Source organism: Cibotium barometz, chromosome 45 (genome assembly GCF_041138505.1).
Source record: "Cibotium barometz isolate CiBa-2024 chromosome 45, ASM4113850v1, whole genome shotgun sequence".
In the NCBI taxonomy this organism is placed as follows: domain Eukaryota; kingdom Viridiplantae; phylum Streptophyta; class Polypodiopsida; order Cyatheales; family Cibotiaceae; genus Cibotium; species Cibotium barometz.
Window position 1 is genome coordinate 37327185 of NC_141090.1, and position 24455 is coordinate 37351639.

Below are 24455 nucleotides of genomic sequence, written 5' to 3' on the forward strand. Positions count from 1 at the left end.
TCCTAGGAATATCCATGTGGCTATTGATGAAGTTTTTGACCTTTGCACTCCTTCTGATGATGATTCACCAAATTGTGATGTGGGAGGTTCTTGTGGCATTCTACCTTGGCAAGTAGTGGTTCTTGTCACCCCTTGGTATTTGTTTTACCACCATGTGAGCAATAGGTTCTTGTGTCTACCTCCAATTTTTAGGAGAGTAGGTTCTTGTGTCTGCCACTAAGCTTCTGCAACTTTAGCTATTAGTTCAAAGAGCGGATTCATGTATATGATCTGTGGGGACATCTCTAATTACATCCCTTCGTTGGATGAAGTGATGGGCAATTTCTCTTGGTGTGCGAAAGTAGTGTTGTCCACGTGGTTAGGCTGTTTTTTATCTGGTCTCTACACCATGGTTTTCTTTTGAGTACCCTCCTCTGTTGATGAAGCTGATGATAAAACGATTAATCTTAACAGCTTTAGGTACCCATCTTTGGGGCATCAAGCATGGTACCTTGGTCGAGGTGGTCTTCATTTTTATACAGACTTCTTCCTGGTGCATACCTCTCCTTTTTGGGATTCAAACATGGGTTGCACCTTTAAGATATCATTGGGCTTGCAATAATACTCTTGGAATCTAGATTTCCTTTACTGGCATGAAGGATGTTTCAAGGGTCTCTAAGAGGATGGTTTGCTTGCTTTCTTCCATGGAGTGTTAGGTGTTGGCCAAAGAATCACCACTAAGGACACGGTGACATGATGCTGTGATCGATGACATGGCATCATGATCAGTGAGATTCATGATCGGTGATGTGGCACTGTGATTAGCGACATGGCGCTGTGAGCCACGACATGGCATCATGATCAGTGAAATTCATGATCGGTGATGTTGCACGGTGATTAGCGACATGGCACTGTGAGCCATGACTGATGATGTGGTGGTCGTGATTAGTGACATGGCATCGTGGATTTGTGAGCCATAATCAGCAATGGGACAGCCGTGTGATTGGTGATATGGCATCATGAATTTTTTTTAAACTCGTGATTGGTGATTTGGCAATCATGTGCCATGATTCTGTAGACTGCAGAATCATGCCGATCAAGATAAGATAAGGTCTACTATTTTTTGTCTCATAATCCCACACAACGGGGGTGGGAATCTCAAGAAGATAATAATCACGGGCTGTGATTATGCAGGTTTTATCCCAAAATGTGATTTTATAGAAAAATTAAAATTCAATTTTTCGGATGTTTTTTATGATTTTGCTTGACCAAATTGTCTAAAATGGGTCTCCTAAGCATGAAGATCATGTATATGTGTTCAATGGAAATCTACCCTCTAAACTCCATTTTTTGTCTCTTGACTTCACTAATTAAAAAAAGCAGTGTATTAGTGAAAATTAGCAAAAATCAAGAGTTTTGTTTTGTATGATTTTTTTTTTGGTTTGATTAAGCTACCTAGTATGAATGCTAACATGTTAATGTAATCAAATACCATAAAAAACCTAGATCACATGTAGAAATTAAGCACCTAAGCTCTATATTAACACATAAAAGAGATAAAAAAGAAAGCAAAAAATCACACCATTTCCATAAAAATCTCCATCAAATCCCACTCTCGTTCGTGGCACTCCACTATTTAAGAGTGTGAGCAATGGGGTAAATCGTAGACCAGAGAGAAAAATAATAATAAAGCCAAGGGATTGCTCCTCCGACAGTGGCACCAAAAATATTAAGGCCCGAGAGGGAACCACTCACCTCAACTCACCTCAACGTGCCATGGGGATCTTTCTGATACCCGAGCTCATAACCCTTGAGGTCTCCAAGCTCAACAATGCCATGGATAGCTTACCATTTGCCTTCTTCCATGAGTGTTGTCACATCGTGCGTTGCACTACTCCCTCCTCTCACCTCAAATTACTCACACACTCACTAGCATACATTAGAGAGAAGATTAGAGATAGGTTTAGCAAGAGGGAAAGCTTAATTGTACAATGGGAGAGTGTCCTTGCATGATAAGAGAAATTGCCTTATATGCATGGCCATGAGTGTTTATACACACTTAAACTGCAACTGAGCAGGCACCCAAAGCTTCTATTGGCTTATTGCTTGTACATTGCTTTGTCTCATAATACATTGATGAGTTACAACACTAGGGAGCACATCCTAGCTCACTACCGCACGCCCTTGGAGCAGGAAACACCATTAATTATCTATCAAACCTTTACGGGTGCCCATCCAAGTTTGAGATTTAGACACCATTGCTTCATGGCTTATTTGTAAATGAGTTTGGTGTGTCCATCCTTGACATTTTATGTAGATAGATAGAAGCACAACGCTCAAAGTAGCACTCAAAGTAGATTGATGAGAATGAGTTAAGTAAAAGTGAAGTGACGAGATAAGGTCACTGACACACTCATAAGAGTGTGTATATACACTTGGGGGGGAAAGAACCTCTTAAAGAGGGAAAAGGTGCCCAGCTCATTATTAACCTACGTCCACACATCACTACCATATAAATGGCTACTGTCACGAGTATAGAAGCACTCTAATCGTTTCATATGACATGAGTGAAAACTTTAATAAATAAATAGGTTTCCACCCATAGTGATTTTGGGTGGAAGCAGAAGCAAGCTAAGCAAGGTGACCTAACAATAGTTACAAGTTTGGACAAATACCATCAAGATTTCACTTATGTCAACAATACCTACACCTTTTATGAGTGAGTTCTTGTATTTTCTAAGCCCTAGCTTATATAATCTTTTTGACTTGACAATACCTATTTCTTGGCGTGAAAGGCCATTACTTATACTTGTCAAGCTTCCAAGGAGAGTACTTTTATTTGCTAAGCCTCAACTATATAGTATTTACATGCACTTCGGCTATATATAAATAGGCAAGCCTTCACTTATAAATAAAGAGAGTACTTTTATTTAACAAGCCTTCACTTATAAATAAAGAGAGTACTTTTATTTAACAAGCCTCAACTTGTATAGTATTTATAGATAATTTGGCTATATATAAATACGAATATAAATAGAACTAACTTAATGATTATAATCATCTATCTCTATTAGAGATTTTTCAACAATACTAGACACTAGAATACACTACTTTTTTCTATTAATAAATGCTAAGCTAGCCTAATAACAAGGGTTGTATATCTAGGTAGGGGCTAGATATTGATGTACAATATGAGAGGGCTTGGGTGTTAGATGTATCATTCTAATCCTAGTTATGGTGTGAGGGATCATTCTAATGATAGGGCATTTGCATTGAACTTTAAGACAAAAAACATGCTAACTCTCCACCAAGATTGTGTAGCAAGGTATTCTCATGAGAAGGATTAAGAAACATGTTAAAGGTGTGTTTTTTAGATAGGGACCACGCTTAAGGGCTCAATTCTCCTTAAAAGTCCATATTGGTTATTCTAATGGATAATGCAATTATTGTGCTCTTTAGTCACATGTTTCATGAGATAGATTTTAAAAAAAGGAGAGCATAAATGACAAGGATGATTTCTTTAATGATTATAGTAAAGGACATTTGTTTTTGAATTTATCTTTATTTTGCTTACATACACATATGCATGCACTTCACGTTTGTACAAAAGCATGTGGATGCATAATAGAGTTAAGAAGACGAGATCCATCTGTATTTGTACTCTGTGATTCTTAGGAACATACAAACTTTGTGATTCCCAATAACATACTAACTTTTACAATTCGTAATGGCAATGGGCTAAGCTACCCCATTGGATTCTCATTCCCCATTAGTCCATGAGTATTATGTATAGAACTTGCTTAGCTTTGATATTACTCTATTATCGTATTGAAGGATCAGAGCTTTTGTAGTTCAAGTTTTTTTGGTTACTTTTGTTTTATTCAATGTGTAAATGCTAGGATGAATACACCTTTTCCAAGATGAAAATTAAGTTCCTTGATTTAACATTTTTGAAACTATGTAGTTATGTACATCATTATATAATACAATGGTCAATAAGAGGAGACAATTCACCACACCTAGGCACTGTGTTGTGCATTAGGAAAACCAACGGGGGAAAGCAAGGAAATATGCTCTTGATTGGTTGAAAGCCTTTTTCTGTGTTGAATGATTTTTGGATACGTGAAGCTAACGACCCTTTATTCATCTTATTGCATGTGACTACAACAAGTAAATGGGCTAACCTCACATACTCCCTAATGGCGGGAGATAAATTTTCTTATTTTTTAAATGCCCTTGTCATCCTTTTGAAAGTGTGTAAAGAAATAGATACCATGCAAGGTCAATTAACAGAAGTATATCATGATGGGATGGGAGCAAGCAAGGGCATATACTTCTATGTGTTCAAAAAATATAATTTTCTAAATATGTTAATATCTCTCTAAATTTACAAGTTGTATATTAGCACTCCTATGTAGTGGTGGCAATAACAATGTGAAATGATGCCTTTTCTTATTATAAGCAAAGGCAAAAAATGGAAAAAACACTAGTTTCACTTTGTGTTTACACAAAAGTCTCCATAAATATCTATCCAACAATTTTTGAAACTTTAGCATCATTTTAACATGAAAATACAGAAAGAACTTTTGAAATTTGGAATTGCATTGTGTTTATTTCCTATGAATGGAAATAAAGTGGAGTGTGGAAAAATATATAAATCACTTAAATTTTTTCCCAAAACTCTCCTTTTCCCCTTGAATAATTTAACCGAGAAAATAAACATAACAAAAGGGCATTATAATTGGGGGTGTGAAAACTAAATGAAATAGAAGGCTTTCACTATTTGGATAATTCTCTAGGTTTGGTCCTACTCGAGCTCCATAAAAGCATGGCGTTCGATCTCAGCTCCTGCTTACCTTACCGTGAGCGGGACGCTGCCTGGTAAGCTTTCTTTCTCCTCCACAAAGTTATATGCTTATAGTAAAGAAGCGGTGAAAAGCGCTTTGCAATTGTGTGTTTTCAAAAAGGGTTGAACAGATGGATGTGTGTGTGTGTGTGTGTGTGTGTGTATGAGAGAGAGAGAGAGAGAGAGAGAGGGATTTGGGGTTCGCTATGGCGTACATCTCACAAAAAAATGAAACCAAAATATCACAAAGCACAACATAGAGTGAAATAGAGAATGATAAAGTAGGCCTGGCACATAGTGTGATGAGCTCTGGTTCTCCCGTGTACAGTGAAGAGTGTCTTAAGGTTGCCAACTAGTCTTGATATGCAACTGAGGTATTTCCTGTGATATCTAGTTGATGAATCCCCTTAATTAATTGCACAAGTAGGTAGAGGGTTGGGCAAAAGGACAACTCCCCGTGTCACAAAGTTACAACCACTGCAGGTGGGGGAAGCTTGGAGCATTGGATGATTTCAGGGCTCAATTGATTTGTTGGAATGTGCTTGGGGCCACTGGGAATGATGTAAGCTTGCTGGATGGTTTTAAGCTGTCCTCGCGCCGGGGATTATGCAGCGGAGTTGATGTCTAACAGTACGAGTGTGAAGATACTTGGTGTTGTCGCTTTGAGGTGTTCAACTTATTGATAGAGTGTCTTGAAAGAGCTGGGAAATGGATTCATGCGAACAAATTTTTTGAGTGGCTCAAATCATAAAAAAGATTATGCATATGTTAATTTTGTGAGATCAGCTAGTGTGTATGGGGGCCTATTGAATGTGCCTACGGTGATGCTTTGATGGACTGCAAGGTGGAATGCACGGACAGTGGTCTTGCTGTGCTCTGATCTGCCTCAGGTGTACGTGATGCTAGTGACATGTGGAACACACGTTTGGACTGGCTGTACCACCTGTGGCTCTGATACCAATGCCAAGTGTGGACTGCACGGGCATTGGTCTTGCGGGTGTAAACCTGCTCCTTTTATAACAATGTTACGCATGAAATGCATGGACATTAGTCTTGCTTTGCTCTGATCTGCTTGAAGATGAATGTGCTGCTCTGATATCAATGTCAAATGCAGATTGCTCAGAAATTGTATTGGCTACACTGTCTTGGTCTCACTTGTACTCATTGTCACGAGTACAAAATGCACCTTGGTGCGATACCGATGTTACATGCAGAAGCCCTTCTACCTTAATTATTGAGTTCACTAGCAATTATGGTGCATTAAATTGAGAGAAGAGAGAGGTTAGGTTCCAAGTTTCCAGTCCCATTTTCACATTCATGTATGTGTAGTCGAAGGCATTGGTCGAAGGAGTTGGTATGTTCGAGGAGACAGTGGGGGCCATTCGTATATGGGTGTTATATCACTTGAGACCGTCCACCCCAGAGTGGAGTGATGATTCCCACTGAGTGCAGCACAGGAGACGGATTGGAGCGTGGAGTCGGTGTCTGCTGCTGTTCAGGGGCAGGCAATAGAACTCTCGCACCATTTGCATGACATGCGTATCAATGATGTGACTACCCATCTCTGGCCCTTGGCTCGGATGGATTTGGGTGCCTTGGGCCATGGAGATAAGGAAGGGGAGATGGTGTCCTCCAGCCTAGAGGTGCTGCTTTTTTGTGTTTCTTCATGTTTCAATGGAGTACCCCTTCCCCCCTCCTACAGATACTATCACCAAAGCATCAAAATACAGGTTTGCTAAAACACAACACAGCATATATATATATATATATATATATATATATATATAACATTGCGTTGATGATGTGGCACTACCATGTGGCAGGATAGCAACGCAAGGAAACCTTACAGGCTTAAAATGATGCGACCAGCTTTTGGAAAGCAAAAGATTAAAAGATTTTTAAATACTAAAGAGAGATTATTGGAAAGATGCTTTTTGGGCTATAAGTGAGTTTTAAAGCAGTTTTCCCAAGTGCTTTTAGGCCAATGAGGTGATAGCTCAAGTGGTGAAGGTGTTTGTGTTTGCCTAGGACCAAGAGGTGGTGGGTTCAAAACCCCCCTTGGTGCTTCCTTGGCGGCATCGCCTACGAGCGGATAATTAAGTACCTACGGGTGGGCGCCTATGTCAGAATACGTAGCGGAGATGATGACCAGATCTGGGAACACGAGAAAAACGCAATGCAGAAAATAACAGCACAAGAGAGAGAAGGATAGAGGCGTGTAACTCTGCTCTATATACACAAGAAGAATCCCGGAATGATACAAAATGGAATGGGGGCCATGGGGCCATTTTATATGGCCCCAAATACCCAGCCTGTGCTAAAGGCAGTCGACTGCCTCACGACTGGTGTCATCCAGTCGGCCATCATCAGAGAGGTCCACGACCTGTATAATCCAGTCGGCTTGCTCCAAAAGGTGAACACGTGCACACTAGTGCAGTCGGCCAGCTCCAAAAGGTGAACACGTGCACACTAGTGCAGTCGGCCAACTACATCTTGCCATCATAGGGCAGCCACCCAAACCATGGAAAAATAGGGAAAAATGGGAAAAAAATATGGAGAGTGGAGAAAAATGAGAACAACACCTACAAGGGCGGGCACACCCACAACAAAGGCCCTGGTGTCTACAGAAAGACAGGAGATGACTTCTAACACCTCCTCTCAGCTCCTGGCTGTGAAACCAACCACAGGGAGGTGGGGTGCCGCCTGAGCAAATCCTGAGATAGCGACTTCGTGAAGAGGTCCACCGTACTGTCCTCCGTGAAACAGAACTCTAGCAAGATGTCATCAGCAACGATCTGTTCACGAACAAAGTGCCTCTGGATGACCATGGGTTCCTCCAGTGGAAGCCCAATCCTGCAATGCAATCTCTGCAGCCGCACCACCTCACAAGCAGTATCACAAGCAGCCCGGTACTCTGCCCCTGTCGTAGACAAGGCAAAATATGACTGCCTCTTACTACTCCATAAAACTGCTCCTGGGCCTGAAGTAGATCTCCTCGTCTCCGGATCTCCTCCCCAAACTGAGTCACTCCAACCGTGGAGTTGGACTCCATCCATCAATCCCCCTCCTGTGTAAAAGAGTCCATGATCCTTCGCATGGCGCAGAAACCACAAGATACGCAATCCTGCCTCCCAAAGAGTCATCTGCAACCATGAGCTCAATTGCCTCATCAGGAAGCTCCCGTCCAATCTGGTGTCCATCAACCAGATCAATGAACCATTTTGCTTTTGAGTCAAAGAGTCATTACACTGCTCACACAAGGATCAACACCTGTTACGGTGCAAAGCCTAGTCCTGGAAACCTGCTGAAGACCACGCAAGGCCTTCTGAAACCTGTCAACCACCCCCTCTGAATCCGGAACCACAAAGCTTGGAGTATGCACCTCCTTCTGCAAGTAATAAATTGCCACCTGCCTGGCTTTCCGAGAGGTCCCCGTGGAAAGAACATCTCATCTAGAGGAGTTTCTTTGTCCCTCGCGAATACTACGAGACATCAGAGCATAAGTTACCTGTTCAGTTTCCTCTGACTGACGAACACAAGAACTACCAACATCAGTACTGGAAAGTTCCTACCAACTGCTGCCATCTACTGGCAAGCTATCCACCATCTGGTCCCGGAAAGCCTGTACCTGCAACGTATCCACACTTAAGTGGCCATTACCAGACTGCCACTCATTACAAACCTGAGGACCTGGGAGAGAGAGTGCTGAAAGCTTGTAAACTCCATTCTCCACTCCGCCTTCCCAAACCACCTGGCCTGTTGCTTTGTCCCGGAGAGCAACAAAATGCTCATCAAACTCCACCCGTATGCCAGTCTTGCAAACCTAATGCACTGACAACAGATGAAAACCAAGTGACGGAACATACAACACCTGGGAGGAATGCTTCCCCCGCTCTGCCATCGGGAACTATCTCCAACCTACCCTCACTGTGAACTGGGATAGTGGATGTATCCCTAGTAAGAATGTGACCAGAATACTTGCAGAAATCCTATAAATGTGAACGGGAAGGAGTCATGTGCCTGGAAGCACCACTGTCTAGAATCCACTCCCGAGTATCCGTTTGCGGAGAACCCTCCAACCTCCTCCTGCCTGAAGAAAATGAAACATCGGTGTCCATCACCTCCAGGTGCACAAAAGCCGGAGTCTTCATGATTGCTACTGAGGAATCTTCACCCTTCTCGGTCCTCCGCTTGGGACACTGCCTCCAATAGTGGCCTTTCTCGCCACAATCATTACAGGTCCTCTCTGCCTTTAGTTTCTCACGGTCAGTAATAACGGACTTCTTCTTAGAAGACTTCTCCGATGAAGCCTTCCCTTTGCCCGTGTTACGGCCTTTCTGAAAGAGTGCACAGAGCGGAAGCAGAGTGGCACTAGAATGTGCTGAACAGAGAGTGCAAGAGAGAGAGAGAGAGATATGGAGCAAACTATGCTGAATATACTGAAGCAAAACAGTCCCAAGCAAGAGACACAGATAGTCTCATAAGTGAGGGAGCAAAACATGTACAAGACTGAATGAGAAAAGAGAGGCCAGCACCCACTATTTATAGTGAGGGAATGCTGGCCGACTGGAGCTGATGGACATGGCCAACTGGTAAATGCCAGAAAGGCTGAGAAAAATCCCAGAAAAATAGTAAAAAAGGGGTGGCCAGCCCACAAGCAAGGGCCACGCAAAAGGGGACCAAATGGGCACCATAAAAGAGCAGAATCTGGGGATGAATGTGCTAACACCCCCTCTCAGCACCATATGCTGAACAAACTCCGAGAATCCGAAGATGAGGAGCCAAGGAAGCCTAAGAACCCGGCTTGGTGAACAAATTTGCAGCATTCTCCGTGGAAGGACAATACTCCAAACGCAAATCTCTAGCAAGAACCCGTTCACGAACATAGTGATAATGAATCTCAATGTGTTTCGTACGAGCATGAAACACAGGGTTCTTGGCGATGGCGATGCAACTCTGATTGTCACACCAAAGAAGAGTAGATCCGGTAGGAGGACAGCCGAGCTCCTCCAATAGTCTCCATCGCCTCACATGCAACATAACAAACTGCACGGTACTCCGCCTCGGTAGAGGAAAGCGCCACAGTAGGCTGCTTTTTACTACTCCAAGAAATGGCTCCAAACCCAAGTGAAAAAACACAACCAGTGGTCGAACGCTGTGTATCTGGATCTCCAGCCCAGTCTGAGTCAGACCATCTAAGAAGAGTGCATCCTTGGCCATAAAAGATGCCAAAATCCAGAGTGCCACACAAGTACCGAAGAACTGTGAGAGCACACCGCCAATGCTGCTGACGGGGTTTGGATGAGAAGGAACTCAATAAACTGACTCCGAAGCATATGTCCAATCGGGAGTAGGTCATACCAAACAACCGACGAGAACCCGATACTGTCCCTGATCAGTCCTTGGAGACGCATCAAGTGAAGAAAGCTTCTCACCAATATCCATAGGAGAAGATACTGGTTTGCACCCAGTCATCTGAAATCTGTCGAGAATCTCTCGAGTGTACTTCTGCTGAGAGAAGAAAATGCCCTTCGAGGTCTACCAAATCTCAAAGCCAAGAAAATAATGCAAGAGGCCAAGATCCGTCATCTCAAACTCTGTCTCCAAAGCATCCATGACAGAACGGATCCGCACAGAATAAGAGCATGTAAAGATGAGGTTATCAACATAGACCACAATGATAACAATCAACCCCCCCTCTCAAGGAGGATATAAAGGTTTGAATCTGCGTGAGAACGGCACAGGCTGAGCTTCTGAAAGAACTCATCAATCCGCTGGTACCAAGCCCGCGGAACCTGCTTTAGACCATATACAACCTTATTCAGCCGGTACACATGATCCTGTTTGCCCGGAACAACAAGTCCTGGCGGCTGATCAATATAAATCTCCTGTGTAAGCTCTCCATTCAGGAAAGCCGACTTGACGTCCATCTGGAAAACGGGCCATCTATGATGTCCTACAAGTGCAAGGACGGTGCGAATGGTGGTCATCCGGGCCGTCGGAGCGAAGGTCTCATTGAAGTCGACACCAGGGCGCTGAGCATAACCCTTGGCAACCAACCTCGCCTTGTGCTTGTCCAAGCTGCCATTAGCTCGGAACTTTGATTTGAAAATCCAACGCACACCAATCACCTTACGTTGCAGAGGTCGAGGCACCAAAATCCAAGTGCCATTCCGTTCGATAGCATCCAGCTCGGCCTGCATAGCATGACGCCAAGGCTCATGTGAAAGAGCCTCGTCTACAGAAGTGGGATCAGAAGGACCATTAATAATTGTAGACATAAGAGCATAATTAACAAACATGTTGCCCTCATGAATTTGTTTCCCTGTAACTCTGGAAGAACGCCGAAGAGAACCAGGCGGAGGAGCAGAAGGAAGCTCACGTAACCCAAAGTCATGAACTATCTGATAATACCAACTAGGTATAGATCTACTCGAACTCGTCGGAGGAGGAGCAGGGTCATCATCATCTGACTGAGTATCCTCAGCTGGAGGTCTTACAGAAACAGCGGGAGCAGGAGGAGGAGGAGGAGAAGAAGGAGGTGCAGGAAGAAGAAGCTCACCCCCCCCCTCTGAAGATGTAGGAGTCTCGTCAAACACCACATCACGGCTCACAACAACTTTATCGGCCTGAGGATCATAAAGACGATATGCCTTGGACACAGTGCTGTATCCGAGAAAAGTCATGCGCTGAGACTTCGAGTCCAACTTGGAGCGGTGCTCCTTAGGCACATGAACATACACCATACACCCAAATATCCGGAACTGAACAACGGAGGGCTTCTCACCATGGAAAGCCTCATATGGTGTTTTGTCGGGAAGAGGAGCAGTAGGAGACGTATTCTGAATGTAGACAGCAGTGGAAGCCGCCTCAGCCGAGAAACATCGAGGTAATGAAGAATGCTCAAGCATAGCACGGGCCATCTCCATAATGGTCCTATTCTTCCTCTCGGCAACTCCATTCTGTGATGGAGTATATGATGTAGTAAGCTGTCTCCGAATGCCATGTGTCTCGCAATATTGCTGAAACTCTTGGGATGTGAACTCACCCCCTCCATCGGTCCCGAGAGCCTTGACCGAGTGACCGGTCTCTTTTTCCACCTCAGCTTTCCAATCACAGAAGTGATGAAAAGTCTCATCCTTGGTCTTCAGAAAGAAAACCCAAGTATATCTGGTAAAATCATCCACCATCACGAGCATGTACAACGCCTTACTCAAACGGTACTCATAGGACCACATAAGTTTGCATGAATGAGAACAAGTGATGTCGAAGATCTTTGTGTCGCCTCCTTCGGAAAGGCGGCTCGGTGTTGCTTTCCCTGTAAACAAGAGGAACAAGCAGAAGACGGAGCCTTGATGGTCGGTAATCCCTCAACCAACCCATCCTTCGAAGCTTGCTGCAGAAGCTGATAGCTCAAATGGCCAAACCGAGCATGCTAAAGAGCAGAAGAAGCACCAGAAGAAAGCAGAGTGGTCAACTTGTAGAGGCCACTATCTTGGACTCCCTGAGCCAAGATGCTTCCAGTCACCTTATCACGAATGGTAATCTCATAACGAGAAAAGATCACCTCCGCACCCTGAGCTGTAAGGGCACTCACTATCAAAAAGTTAAAAGCCAAATCTGGAATATACAGAACGTCAGAGAAGTACCTCTTGTCCTGGTCAGAACGGAAGATGGGGATAGTGCCATGACCATGCACTGGCATAGAAGAAGAATCACCCAGAGTGATCTCGCCTGATCTGGCAGTGAAGTCCTCGAACAATCTCGATGGGGTGTCATATGAGCAGTAGCACCGCTATCAACAATCCAAGACCGTAACTGAGAAGTCACAAGAGCAAGTATACGCCGAGTACCTGCTAAGAGAAGAATGCCATCATCCTTCTTGGGTTGTGACACCGCCGTTGAGGAAGAGTTCTTTGTTGCATCATCACGCTTTTTCTTGTGACATTGGGGATGTCACCAGCCTGGACATTTCCCAGTATGAAAGGGGTCTGGTGGACTCCAGGATGTCTAAATATTTGGAAAGTACAAGCTTTGGGAATGGGAGACTATCCTAGAATACAAAGGACCACACTCCTAAAATTTAGGAGAGTTGCTATTTTTGGCCCAACTCTGATGGAAATTCTGTTCGCGTCATTACATCTGGAATTGAGCAGATACCAGGAGTTGGCAAAGTGCCTATGACAGAATGTCTACCAGTTGGGATATTTTTAGAGATAAAGTTTATGGAAGGACCCATCTCTTAGATTGGGACATGTGACAAGAAAGTGGACCAAAGTGGGACAAGTGGCCTGACACTTCTTAGAAAGTGGATCAAAGTGAGACAAGTGACCTCACACTGTCACTTCAGCTATTGTGTGGCTCTCCACTTGTCATTGTAGCCTTCTCTTGCCATTTTAGCTTATGGGAGGCCCAAATCTATAAATTGGAGCCCTCTCTCTTCATTAATGGAGGCTCTCTTGCTGCACACTAGCCTCTACCACTGTTACAGGCTGCCCTAATGATGGCTACTGAGGGCTGCCCATGAAGAATACCGGCTGCCCATGAAGAAATACCGGCTGTTGGGGACTGTTTTGGAGGCTTCCATCGTGAAGAAATACTGAAGGCAAGGGTATTTAATCATTTATTATGATTTCTAGCCATGGTACTTGTTGTACCAGTCTTTGTACGTGTTGTACTAGCAATTGTACTAGCTGTACCAGTCCTTGTACTTGTACCAGCCTTTGTACATATTGTACCAGCATTTGTACTTGTACTTGTTGTACCAGCCACCGTACCGGCTGTACCAACCATTGTACTTGCTATACCAGCCATTGTACCAGCTGTACCAGTCATTGTACTTGCTGTACCAACTGAATGGAGAGTTGTACTTGTTGTACCAGCTCTATTGCATGAAGACCCGTGGTTTTTGGGGAAGAATCAGTACCCACACAGAGGTATATGGATTATATTGTTGGCTCAGATTTCTGTAGCCTATGTTCCGGCTTGGTTGCCTCGTGTTGGGTTGTGTTATGGCATTTGTATATGGATAATCCGGCATCTCCCGTGGGGAGAGTAAGGCCCTCAAAGCTTGTACATGATATTATTCTCCTTGGGTAATAAAATACTCCTTGGGTAATAAAATACTCCAAGGGGGGTTCGGCCCATTCCGGCCTCTATGGGGTGTCACACGTGCAAGCTCCATTTTCAGCATTTGTGGATGTTTTGTCCACCTTTATGTTTTATGCAAAGTGATGATGGATATATGTTGAGGTTGTGGCCATGTTTAAATGTTTTAATATGCATTGATGGTATCAACAAGTGTGTCAAAGGCCCTAGTCCCCCGAGCACCCGCTGCGAGTTACAGGTGACTTGTGACCCTTCTTGCCACAATAATGACGTTCAATGTCCTTATTCTTTGAAGATTTGTTGTCTTTATCCTTGTCGGAATCCTTGGAGTTCTTGTCAGAACCCCCTTTTCCTTTCTTTTGTTGAGTCTTCCCTTTATCCTGTGTTGCCAAAGCTCCATCAGGGCCACCGGAGGTGACTCAAAGCGAGAGCAAAAGCCTTCCAAACTTCATGTGTAGCATCTGCTGTACGCACATGAGAGAGAACAACATCCTGACACTTCAACATCAAGAAGGAGAAAACACGTCGATCATTCGACTGCCAAATATCAATCTGTGCCCGAGTCGCACCACCGGAAGCAAGGGTGGGAGGGGTGGCATTGGCCGGTGTAACAAGCCAATCCCAGAGATCCACGCCACGCAAGGCCGATTTCACCTTCACCTTCCATAGGGTGTAGTTGGAACCATCCAACTTGGCAGACTCAGCAAACATATGAAGAGAAGTCGGTGCAGCCATCACAAAAGCTTGGGCTCAATCTCAAAAAATGTACAAACTCTGAAGAAGAAGTGTCCTCCACCACAGGTAGCCTGCAACACCACAAGCCCCCTCTGCAAAGGGAAAGGGCCACTGGAGAGGAAAACGCAGCAAAGAAAGGCTGCTGTCCTGTAGAAAACAGGCCGCCTATTGTCCAATCTCCAAGTGGGAAAGAAAACGCTGGTCAACAAGTACCTGATGGCTGAGTTGATGAAGCCAATCTGAAGGAAAAGCGACCAGCAGGGTGCTGTCCAGAAAACGCAGCAGCAAAGGCTATGGATCTGGAAGAAAAACGCAAAGGAGAAGGTGCTGAAAACAGGGCTGAATCTGGGGCAACAAAGAGGTTGCTAAACCGGGAGCGATGATACCATGAAAGTGCACAGAGCGGAAGTAGAGTGGCACTAAAATGTGCTGAACAGAGAGTGCAAGAGAGAGAGAAATATGGAGCAAACTATGCTGAATATACTGAAGCAAAACAGTCCCAAGCAAGAGACACAGATAGTCTCATAAGTGACGGAGCAAAATATGTACAAGACTGAATGAGAAAAGACTGAATGAGCAAAATATGTACAAGACTGAATGAGAAAAGAGAGGCCAGCACCCACTATTTATAGTGAGGGAATGCTGGCCGACTGGAGCTGATAACAGGCCGACTGGAGCTAACAGACATGGCCGGCTGGTAAATGCCAGAAAGGCTGAGAAAAATCCCAGGAAAATAGTAAAAAAGGGGTGGCCAGCCCACAAGCAAGGGCCATGCAAAAGGGGACCAAATGGGCACCATAAAAGAGCAGAATCTGGGGATGAATGTGCTAACACTTTCGACCGTTGGCCCCCAAATACCCAGTCGTCCTATGCTAAAGGCAGCCGACTGCCTACGACTGGTGTCATCTAGTCGGCCATCATCAGAGAGGTCCACGACCTGTATAATCCAGTCGGCTTGCTCCAGAAGGTGAACACGTGCACACTAGTGCAGTCGGCCAGCCACTGGGTCATCCTGCCATCATAGGGCAGCCACCCAAACCATGGAAAAATAGGGAAAAATGGGGAAAAAATATGGAGAGTGGGGAAAAATGAGAACAACACCTACAAGGGCGGGCACACCCACAACAAAGGCCCTGGTGTCTATAGAAAGACAGGAGATGACTTCTAACAGCCTACGGGCGGTGAAAAATCAGTAACTATGGGAGGATCTTGGGCCTAAGGCCAGTCGGGGAAAAAAAAAGAAACGATAAATTCAGCTATTCCCTCATTGTTGAGACATGTAAAAAGACAAGAGAGCTCTCTAGCTCTAAGAACTTGTACTTAAGACTCCTCCAAGGGGTTTTATCTAATATAATTGCAAGGGGGGGAGCTCGGCCAAAGGCTATTGCGATCACGAGTGTGGTGTCTTCTCTCTCTACTCTCTCTCTTGTTTATTTTCAGATTTTTGCAATGTTTTACGCGTGAATTTGTTGTTTTCTTGAAGATAAGCTATGTGCCTGTGCCACATCCCTTACGAAGGCTTGTTATAGTGGTTTTTGTGCAAAGGTTATATCTCTCTCCTACGAGGGATAACGATCTTTACACGCGGTGCTTTTTGCTTTTTCTTCAAGCAATGGGAAACAGTCACCACTAAGAAGAGGACCAAGCCACCAAAAGTGGAAAGCAAACCCAAGAAGACTCAAGAACCCACATGGTCAAAGAAACTATGATTGATTTGGATACTATTCTCCAAGATCCCGACTTGATGAGAATCTTTGAGCAACTATCTAAGAAGATCGAGCAAATGAAGAAAGGGGATGAGCAACCAACAAAGGAGGAGGATGCAACTGAAAATTAAAAGTCTTCATCAAAGTGATTTCCCTAAAAGAGATCACCCAATTCTCCATCTTCTTGTGGAAGGAAGAGGAGCCATTCCAAATGAGCCCACTCACATCGTGGAAAAAGCCGACAGTCAGAAAAGGTCCAAGAGTTTATCTTCTTCATCAAGCCTTTCATCTTCCTTATTATCATCATCATCATCATCTTCTTCTTCTTCTTCTTCCCCTTCTAGGTCACCCTCTCCATGGCATGGAAAGAAAAGGAAGAAAGGTAAGCGCAAAGCTAAGGAGTTCAAAGGAGGAGGAAGGATGGTGCGGTTTACACCATGTGATGGAGCTTATGATTACATGGACAAAGCCCTCACTTTTATCCGCCAATTTGATATTACTTTTGGTTCCGAAAACTCTTCGGAGTCATCTAAGATTCGCATGGCTACTTTACATCTTACGGAGATAGCCAATGCATGGTGGGGTGCACTTATGGTTGAGAGAACATCTCTTAAGAAATGGAAAAGACTTCAAGAAGCAGTTTTAAGATCAGTTTTTACCTAAGAAGTTTGAAGATGATGTGCACCTGCATGGGAAAGATTGTGGATGGAAACAGGTGAGATAATTATCACTACAACAAGAAATTTTGGGATGCGTACCTCAAGTAAAGAGAATGTGGGGAAGAGAGAGAGCTTGAGTTCCTTGCAAGCAAACACACACATACAAGAGAGTGCAAGACACAAGAGAAAGAAAGAAAAAGATTTTATTAACATCTTCTAAAGGCCAAAAAACGGTCTATGAGACAAAACCTAAGTACATCATCATCATGTCTCAATGGACATTAAATGGATACAAGAGAAAAAAAAAGTACAAAGTACTCTATAATGGGGAGATAAATCTCATTAAGGACTCTGGCTGAGTTTTCTTCTATCTTCTTCTCTTCTCAACAACCATATAACTAAAAGATAAGCACCTTGCATTTTCAGCATTCATATAGTTTTTAGCATCCTTGTTTGCATCGTTTTGCTACAGCCACTTGGTAAAGGTAAAACTCAGCATTCATACTCATTTTCAGCATTCATACATAGCCTAGAACAGTCCCAATAAGCCCCTTCTCTAAGCCTCAGATTTGCAGCCTTCCTACATCCATTGGGAAGAGTGCATAGGCTCGAGATTGGACATCATTGGTGCTTCTACAGCCGTGTACAGTTCAGCCCGACTCTTGGTTCTCCGAGATCTTGCGTTTGGCTTATCGTCAGTCCACAGTCACTCTCTTCAAAGTAATAAAGCCCCTTCTCTCAGCCTCAGATTTGCAGCCTTCCTACATCCATTGGGAAGAGTGCATAGGCTCGAGATTGGACATCATTGGTGCTTCTACAGCCGTGTACAGTTCAGCCCGACTCTTGGTTCTCCGAGATCTTGCGTTTGGCTTATCGTCAGTCCACAGTCACTCTCTTCAAAGTAATAAAGCCCCTTCTCTCAGCCTCAGATTTGTAGCCTTCCTACATCCATTGGGAAGAGTGCATAGGCTCGAGATTGGACATCATTGGTGCTTCTACAGCCGTGTACAGTTTAGCCCGGCTCTTGGTTTTCCGAGATCTTGCGTTTGGCTTATCGTCAGTCCACAGTCGCTCTCTTCAAAGTAATAAAGCAAATACTATTCCTGTAACTGGATAGGGGGCCCTTCATGATAGAATGTGCAGCGGAAGAAGGGAAAGTGGAAACACAGGAGGGAGAGAGAGAGAGAGAGAGAGAAAGATGGAGAGGAAACAGAGGTGAGAACTTGCTCTCAATATCATCATCAAAAGGAATACATGTCTCGAGCAAGAGGGGAGAACCTCGTAAGTGAGGGACTGCAGCTAGACAAGCTCGGCAAGCAATGCAAACAGTAAACTATGAGGGAGGCATGCCGGCTATATATACCTCTACATGAAGGCAGCCGACCAGTGATAAATACCTCCACGACTGGGGAAAAACCCAAGACCATAAAATGGGGAATAAATATGGGTAAAATATGAGTGAGGGGTGACAACCCCTCTGACTAACATGGTCAGCCCTAGAGGCTAAAATAGGACACCAAATAGGAAGCCAGCAAGTAGGGGATGATGTCTAACACCCCCTCTCAGCACCGGATGCTGAGCAAACTCCAAGAAGCCAGAGACGTCGTCCTCGATCAAAGATGAAAGACTGTAGAAACAGGTACCAAAAAAGCTCCACAAGCAATCTCCTAAGCAACTCAGCTACAAAAGCAACAGAACAAGCTGCCAGGTACACTGTTCCTCTGGAAGAAAACAACCATATAGGCTGCGACGTGCTGCTCCAAATAATGGTTCCAAACCCAAGTGTAAGAACACTCCCCGAAGTCGAATGTCGTGTATCCAGCTTGGAGAAGGTATGAAAAACCTCATAACTAACCAAGATTAGATCCTATATATAATCAACCCTGGGAGAAGCAAATTGCTCCTCACTGGAACCCTCAAAGGAAATAGAGTCAATCTGCTCCAACTCTGTACCAAGAGTAGTCAAATGATGTATAAAAGCATCCTCTGAAAAGGTCGGCATCGCAAGATGTAAAGACTCTGTAGAAAATATGGGGTCCATCTTCACAAACTCCATAACATGAGTTGGCCAATGCTGTACATAAGTACACGCCACTGAGGTGGGCATCGCTAGATGAAAGGACTCCACATTCCCCTCTGAAAAATGATATCGTCGGACTGGTACAAGCCCAACCTGATTCTGATCCAAATCCAAACAACTCTGGAAGTACCACTGTGCCCCAGGCACGGTTACCAACCACAGATCCAAAGCATCCCATCGGGTCCAAAAAACCATTCTCCAAAACAACAAGCCATCAGAATTGGCAGGGGGAGGGGCATCCTCAGAAGCATCACAAAGAGAGGCAGAGGTAGACTCCTCACAATGAGGAAGGGAAGCAGGAATATAAACTGCAGTGGCAACAAAGTCCTCAAAAGCATCACAGATAGCAGACGACTGTTCCAGAAGTAGAACGAGATCCCAAGAATCAGCAACAGATAAAAGATCCATGTAAAAGGATCACACCGCAAAAGGGCAAAACACCCTCCTTGTTCTGCAAATACTGCAAAGAACACAAGCTCGGACAAAATAAACTCTGCTCAGGATCTCTGAAAAGATCACTGCTCTCCTCCAAATAACTGTAAACTCCTGTCAAAGAAGAATGTCTCCACAGATACAACACAGCTCCCGAAACTGATCCTCAAGTGAAGTAGCTAGAGAAGGGCCCCCTCTGAGTGTAGAAAACTCTTGTGGGAAGCAAAACGCAGTCAAAACACTGCTATCCAGCAAAAATAGCACTCCACTGTCAACAGAAGGCAAGGAACATGTAGAAACTAGGAAACTGTGTAGGCCAGGAACAAAACATAGGTATAGATGCTCCAAAATCAGCAAAATGCTGACTGAAATCTGAAATTCAGAATACCCGAAGAAAAACGCAGCAACCTATGTACTGCTGGCCTTGCTGAAAACGCAAAAACGCAGGTCTGTCCAGGGGCAGAAAAAATGCAGATATGAAGAGGTATAGGAGGGAGCATCCAACGCTGAAATCACCGGCGCTCTGATACCATGATAGAATGTGCAGCGGAAGAAGGGAAAGTGGAAACACAGGAGGGAGAGAGAGAGAGAGAGAGAAAGATGGAGAGGAAACACAGGTGAGAACTTGCTCTCAATATCATCATCAAAAGGAATACATGTTGGTATCTGCTCAATTCCAGATGTAATGACAAGAACAGAATTTCCATCGGAGTCGGGCCAAAAATAGCAACTCTCCTAAATTTTAGGAGTGTGGTCCTTTGTATTTTAGGATAATTCCCCATTCCCAAAGCTTGTACTTTCCAAATATTTAGACATCCTGGAGTCCACCAGACCCCTTTTATACTGGGAAATGTCCAGGCTGGTGACATCCTCCCTAACTTCTTAAAAGTTGTGCGCAACTTTAAGCTTCAAGCCATATATTCAAGATATAATCATGTCCCATCAAGTGGGCGAGACGAGATAGTCTCAAAAATCCAATATAACTGAAGAATCCATGTCCCAAAGAAATTGGCGAGACTAAATAAGTCTCCATAATACCAATATCAAAATCATGTCCCAAAATAAATGGGCGAGAATTCCATGGAAAATATGCTAGACACAGGCACAAGAGCCAATTGTGTCTCAATCACCAATATCAATGAGATAATCATATGCCAATGAAAATCACCAACCAGGTGCTAAGACACTTAAATAAGTGCCATGCACAAGAAACTAGTGCCTCACACAGAAACATGTGCTATGCACACAAAATGGTGCCATTCAAGAGCACAAACCATGGTGACAGAAAAGCTGGTTCTCCATAGTTCTGGCAATCCTTTCTCCCAATCCCAACAGTTCCCATGTTCTCCCATACAATCCCAACTTTGATCAACAAGCACAAACCATGGTGACAGAAAAGCTGGTTCTCCATAGTTCTGGCAATCCTTTCTCCCAATCCCAACAGTTCCCATGTTCTCCCATACAATCCCAACTTTGATCAACAAGCATGGTATGGAAACAATGAAACACTCACTCCACAATCGCAACACGAATCCACGTGTATGGTGGAGTGTTCATTGAATTGCCCTCTCACAATCCCAACATGAATCCACATGCATGGTGAGATGAACAATGAACCTCTTGGCCTCTGTATGGCGAGAGAGTGATTCTAATATGGCATAAAGATAAATAAATCCATGTCCCAAATAAATGGGCGAGACAAAACAATCCCATAAGTCCAGATATCATAATCATGTCCCAAGTAAATGGGCGAGACAAAATAAGTCTCCTGCCAACAAGACATCGGTCCACATGACCCTTGGCATAGACATAAGTCCCGTGCCAACCAGGCGCCATGTCCACTTTACCACTTGCACTCCGTGTTGGTACTCTAACCACACACCTTGGATGAGAGGTGGGCTCAAGTAACAAGATAAAACAATCACTCGCAGGCATAGATATCATGGTGTTCCATAAGCATTTCTGCTACACATAGTTTATAGGCATTTCGGCCACCAACTCACACTACCCTCTCAAGTGCCCATGTTCCCTTCCATTTACTCTCTATTGTTCCACCCACACATGGTAGAAACAATCTTCAAGAGAGCACGTAGGACAAGAGAACACTACACAGGGTATATTGTGCTTGTCACTACCCTTTGAAGTGCCCATGTTCCCTTCCATCTGCTCTCTATTGTAGAACCCACACATGGTAGAAACAATCTTCAAGAGAGCACGTAGGACAAGAGAACACTACACAGGGTATATGAACAATGAGTTTCATAAGTCCAATGCATCCCAAATAAAGAGAGCCATAAAGAATAATCCATCCCAATTAAAGGGAGTCATAAACATAATCCATAAACCTGAGGATGGATCCAAATCCCTAGAAAAGAAGTCCAAGAATCCATAGACTTGTATAGCATAATCCTTGTTACCATAACTCTTACCACATACTCCGTGCTAACCACACACCTTGGAGTAGAGGTGGACTTTTATCCATAAAAGCATCATATCCATGAGATATCCAAAGATTTCTTCTCTATAAACTCGGACAGATTCGTCCATAGAAATTACTTGTGAAGCCCAATATCTATATAAATCTCGTCCAAGAAAGAAATCTCCATAGATATAATCCATCCCAATAAAGGGAGCCATAAACAATGTTTCCCTGAAACCATGTCAAGGCAAACAACACCACCTTTCTCCTTGCATGGCTATACAAGGGTTAGTGAACATAAAAAACACTTCATAGTAAATAGCAAAAGCACCAACTTTGCAAACTCAAAGTATACTTAGCTTTTCTTTGCCAGGTTGGTCATGAAGCCAAAAGAAATATCTCGTCACCATATCCTTAAGATATCCTGAGATATATCTCCATATAGCTTGCCTGTAAGCTTGATAATATAATCCACAATATCCATATGGAAAGAGTGCTAAACGTGTGCACATAAAGTCAACTCCATACTTCCAAGATAAATTTTGTGAATTCATAAATCCTTAGATCAACAAGCTGTCTACTGCTCATGCTCTTGCTTCATAAGCTATGAAGCGGCTGGCCATGCTTAATAGCAATGATGGTAAGTGTTTCCCCACTTGAGATCTTTTCTCTTCCTTATTCATAGAAGGAAGCCTCCGTTTCAATGGGTGGTACCTTCTTCCCTCCTTCCACAATCTCAAAAGGCACCTTGCCCGTCGAGGTATGGACGGTGTTGTTATAAGCGAACACCACCAAAGGAAGATACTTTTTCCATTGTTGCTTGTGCTCTGACACATAGTACTTGAGAAGATCTAACATTGTGGAATTAGCCTCTTCCGACTGCCCATATGTATGTGGATGAAACGAGGATGAAAACTTGAGAGTTGTATCCATGTTGTCAAACAACCCTCTCCAAAATAAACTCGTCATCTGTGGATCACAGTCACTAATGATAGACGAAGGCATGCCATGATACTTAAAGATGTTCGCTATGAACAACTTCACCATGTGACCTACTCTGTGATCTTCTTATGCACGGGAATGAAACGAGCCTACTTATTGAACCTGCGTATGATAGTCCAAATGCCATCATTCCCCGTTTGTGTCCTCGGAAGATCAAATATAAAATCCATGGCAATGCTCTCCCATGGTCTATCTAGAATAGGTAAAGGCTGAAGTAACCCTGGTGTCTTCTGACGGTCAAACTTCACCTTCGGACATACAATGCATGCCCTAATAGAAGCATCAACATCTCTTCTCAAGGTCCTCCAATAAAAGAAAGCCTCAACTGCAATTATCGGGGCCTCGATGCCTCTATGACCTGCATATAGTGGAGCATGACTTTCAAGCATAACCTTGAGCTGTAACTGCCTGGTAACACACAATCTACCATGCATCAACAAAAAGCCATCCCTGAGAGTATAATGATCATGCCGCTGACCTTTAAACATCTGATCATAGACCTTGCCAAAATCCTCATTCTGTGCATACTGCTTTTTCATGTCATGAAGCTCATGATGATAAGCAAGTGAAACTTCTGAGACCTATGGCTTGCATGACAAAGCATCTACCACAACATTCTTTTTGCATTGCACATGCACAATCTGAAAGTGGAACATAGACAAAAAGTTGGCCCATCTCATATGCTTCTCAGAAAGCTTAGTCTGTGAGGAAATAGCACAAAGTCTGACGATCTGTTTGCACAGTGAAATCAGTCCCAAGCAACTAGTGTTTCCATGTAAAAAGAGCATGAATTACAGCCAACATCTCTTTCTCATAGACTTGTAAATGCTTCTCGGCATTCTACAATATACGACTCTCATAGGCTATCACATGTCCTTCCTGCATGAGAACTGCCTCAATGTTGTTCCCACATGCATCACACTGGATAACAAAAGCCTTTCGGAGATCCGGTAGTACCAATACGAGATCCGAAGTAAGCCTTTCTTTAAGCTTCTTAAAGGCTGCAATTTTTCGATCAGTCCATCGAAACGTAGTTCCCTTCTTTGTCAAAGCATGAAGGGGCGAAGCAATCTCAGCAAAATACCGTACGTACCGCCTATAATAGGAACACAATCCCAAAAAGCTGCGTACATCATGGATGGTCCTCAAATCTGGCGAATTGAGAATTGCTTCTACTTTCGAAGGATCCATACAGACTCCATCTTTAGACACGATGTGTCCCAAGAAGTGTATCTCCTCCAAGACGAATTCACTCTTCTTACCATTTATGATCAACCTATGCTTCCGGAGTTCTTGAAACACTGTGGCCAAATGCTCCCTATGCTCCTCCTCTGAGCGTGAATGCACAATCATGTCATCAAAGAATGTGCCTACAAACGCTCGATGTGGCCAAAAAATCCTGTTCATCATTCTGTTAAAGGTGGTGGGAGCATTTGTCAAGCCAAAGGGCATGACCAAGAATTCATATAGCCCAAAGGTGGTCCGAAAT

At 43.8% G+C, this 24455-nt stretch overlaps 1 protein-coding gene across 1 annotated transcript in view; it reads left to right on the forward strand.

The window, feature by feature from the left end:
- Positions 1-4720: 4720 nt before the first annotated feature.
- Positions 4721-24455, forward strand: part of LOC147612715 (uncharacterized) — a 40681-nt gene continuing 20946 nt past the window's right edge. The window contains exon 1 of the mRNA XM_086783285.1: positions 4721-4860. The gene's annotated coding sequence lies outside the window, so the exon portion shown is untranslated. The remainder of the gene's footprint in view (positions 4861-24455) is intronic.